The following is a 3,732-nucleotide window of genomic DNA, read 5'->3' on the forward strand; positions in this document are numbered from 1 at the left end:
TTTCTGTGATTCAATTTTTTTTTTTTTTGCTGCTTGTGAATTCGTCACATCCATTTTCCAGCACCTTTCTTGAAGTCTGCTTTTTTTTTTTTTTTTTGTAATAATATTTTTTAATGTTGTGTATATGCAGGGCGTATACACGGCGATCACGAACGACTCGAGCATCTGGGTTTCTACGCAGTTTCAGTCCTTTTGTGCATTTTTCACAGCGATCTTTTAAAAAAACAAACAGAGAAGAGAAATCCCTGATATTAAATGTGTGAAGTTGCGATTGCATTTCATATCAGCGTGTAGAATTCTATTTCTGACTTTTTTTTTTTTTTGCTTTGATGATTTGTCACTTTATCATTGAAAAAAATGAACCATTCTTTCAGCGCTTGGTTCTGCGAATTCCGAGCAGCAAACGAGTCCTATAAGTAAAAAAAACCTTTTTATTAATCTTTTTGTAACTCTCGCTGTGTTTAATAACTTGTTGTGCTTAAAAAAAAAATCTAAATGAAAGCAGGTTTTTTTTATTTCAGTCCTGACTGGGCATGTGCTGAATTAAACGCCATTTTCAGAATTTTCGCGATAACAGGGTTACGATTTTATCACAGTACTGTAGCTACATGTAGCTTTTTTCCTATAATGTTCGTTTGCTCAGATTGTCAGCTTGTTAGTTAGCGTAACCATGATTGAAACAACTGACATGAGCTGGCAGGAGGCTAATAAGCGAGATTCGTGAAGTGAATTTCACAAATTAGACTGTTAATCAAAACAAGCTCTCGTTAAAGATCACATTACTGATTATCAGCACATGCCGAGTTCTGACCCACGGCCACGCCCATGGCCACGCCCACTCTGTGTTTATTCAGCATCTCCACCGCATGTTTATGAAATCTGAGGGAAAAAGTTTAGATGTTCTTTCATGTTAAAGTAAATGGTAAAAAAAAAATAAATAAAAATAGAAAAAATGTAAAAAATTTATAAAAAAACAGGAATTTGTCCAACCAAAGCCATAAGATTTGGACCCTTTAGTCAATAATAAGCACATTCATTTCCCCAAGAAAAAAAATGTCACCTTTTTATAATCTATGATTTTTTTCTCGAACGAGGGATTTTGCGATGAAGAGAGGATATTATGAGAAGAAAGCCAAAGTCATGTGAGGGTTAGAAAGGTTGAAGGATTTTTTTTTCACGTTCTGGTGGTGGTGTAAATATCAGCATGAGTCGCACTCTAGAGTTAGAAACTTGCGTTAAATCGGAAAAAATAAAAAATAAAAAATCGACTTTCTGTAACTGAAAACATTTGGGACAAAAGATCTTTTTCTTGGTTATGATGCATGGTGGTGTTCTCTCTCTGAACGAGCAAAATCACGGGAATCCTGACAGTTCTGTACTGGTGATACGAATCACATTGTTAAAATTAGATGAAATTCATATTACACTTGGATTTGATTGGATTTGATTCAGGACACTAATCTGATCTGAAGTTCATATAAATATAAAAAATAACACTCATCATCATGATCACTGCTGTTAACTCTTCATTTTTATAACAACGATTCATATTTTTATCTGATGTTAGGATGCGACATTACTGTATAAATCGCTTAGCGCACACACACACACACACACACACACACACACACACACACACACACTCACACACACAGCCTTGTGTATAATGGTATGATGTCATAACCACTTGCTGTTTCAATAAATCCGTATAATTGTGCAGAATTAGTCATTTCTCACGGTGTTTGTAGCAGTTGCTCCATCAGGTGGACTGCGGTTTATTATAAAGTGTGTTGCGATACATCACCTGCACATCGCCTTCATTATAAACCTCGATTCATCAGCATTTTAAATTAGAAAACAAAACGTGTCTTCGTTTAAAAAAACGCTCCGTGTCTTTGCTTTTGTTTTCGCTCCCGTCTCTGTTCTGCGCATGTTCACAACATACTTGTGTTTTTCTTCCCGCCGGTTTTTACTCTTCGGCTCTTTGAAGCGTCTCGGCAAGTCGAGGGACGGCGGCGTCACAAAAATGCTTCATCGCTTTCGAAAGCAACACTGTGACGTCAAAACGGCGTTTTTTAAAATGTGTCCACTTCAGAGAGCGTTTTCAAAAAGTGCTTTGGGGACCGGAGGCCAAAACACGTGGAAATGATGCGTTTTTAAACGAAAATTCTAATCTGGTTTATACGGTGAAGCGATTAATCAACACACACCTGATTACAGTGAAGTGTAACCCGTCTCACCTCCTGTGGTGCCTTTTCTTCTCCTTTATACATTAATCAAAGTCTATAAATCTCTCTCTCTTTTATTAATCTGTCTCATACCCTCTCATTCTGTTTCTCTCTCTATCTTTCTTTCTTTCTTTCTCCTGATCTGTCTCTCTCATTATATCTACTTTTACATTTTCGGGATCTGATCCTCATATCCAGAGCAACATTACATTTATCTCATTCATACACCTGAGCAGTTATGGGGCTAAGGGCCTTGCTCAGGGGCCCAAGAGTGGCAGCTTGGTGTGACTGGGATTCGAACTCACAACCTCTGGATCCAAAGTCCAATACCTTCACCACTAATCTCCCACCTCCACATTTCTGTCTCATAAAATATTCATCTCTGTCTCTGTCTCTCACCATCTCTCTCTATTTCTCTCTCTCTCTCTCTCTCTCTCTCTCTCTCTCTCTCTCTCTCTCCTGATCTGTCACTCTCTGTCTTTATCTATATTTGTTATTTTCTTGCTCTTTCTCTCTCTCTGGTGTTGGTTTTGTAGAATTTTAGGTGCACAAATTTTCTCTTCTCACACACACACACACACACACACACACACACACACACACACACACACACACACACACACACACTTTTTGCTCCCTTTGGTTTGGGGATGAATTTTTAACTTCCTCTCTAATGATGATGATGATGATGATGATGATGTATTTCCTGCTGTATCATCGTGACTTGTTTCGGTGTCATTCTGTGTATCATCTATCGATTTTCAATAAAAAATGAGCTGTTATTCAAATGGCAATTTTCAATTCTTCATTTTCCTTTTAACCATCCTGGTGATTTGACACGTCGAGCTTGTCGTCGTCGTCATCATTGTTGCCATGGCGATCAGCGGCCCCTGGACGCCGGCTGTCAGGACACTGAGATCTCGTTTTATTTCACTACATCATTCTCAGGTCACAAGAACCTGAAGGTCATTAACATTACATTTATAAATAATATTTAATACAAATGTAAAAGCAGTTGTTTGTGAGGGACAGAGGGGTTACTACAGGTCGTTTATTATTCTTTTACTTTTCTGTTCTGGTCTGCTGAAAGCTGCAGAGTCTGTGAGCGAGGCGTCTCTGGCTCTGATGAAGGGGTTGGTGTCATTAACAGTGTGTGTGTGTGTGTGTGCTGGTCTGTCTCTGGCAGCAAGTCGAGGTGCAGGTGGCGTCGCTGATTCATAAAGACGCAGAAGAAATGGATTTGTGTTTTCTGTAAAACACATGATGAATGAACATCTGGACTTCAACAGTGAACACATAAAAGCCTTCTTACCTGCACTGTTACACACTTCCGCTGTGTGTGTGTGTGTGTGTGTGTGTGTGTGTGTGTGTGTGTGTGTGTGTGTGTGTGTGTGGTTTAGGGGTGGGGTCCTTTAAAAAAAAAAAAAAAAAAAACTAAAGCCTGTTAAAAGAAAGAAAGAAAGATGAGCTGAGAAACAGAGAGATCGTGAGAGACAGCAGTGAG

The 3,732-nt window shown here is 38.7% G+C and overlaps 1 protein-coding gene across 2 annotated transcripts in view; it reads left to right on the plus strand.

Annotated features, from left to right (window-relative positions):
- Positions 1–3,016, plus strand: part of LOC124378999 (neuronal migration protein doublecortin-like) — a 27,737-nt gene extending 24,721 nt beyond the window's left edge. For both annotated transcript variants that reach the window (XM_046838974.1, XM_046838975.1), the window contains exon 7: positions 1–3,016. This exon is cut by the window's left edge and continues 200 nt beyond it. The gene's annotated coding sequence lies outside the window, so the exon portion shown is untranslated.
- The last annotated feature ends 716 nt before the right edge of the window (positions 3,017–3,732 follow it).

The sequence above is a fragment of the Silurus meridionalis genome, chromosome 25, assembly GCF_014805685.1.
Source record: "Silurus meridionalis isolate SWU-2019-XX chromosome 25, ASM1480568v1, whole genome shotgun sequence".
NCBI classification, from domain to species: domain Eukaryota; kingdom Metazoa; phylum Chordata; class Actinopteri; order Siluriformes; family Siluridae; genus Silurus; species Silurus meridionalis.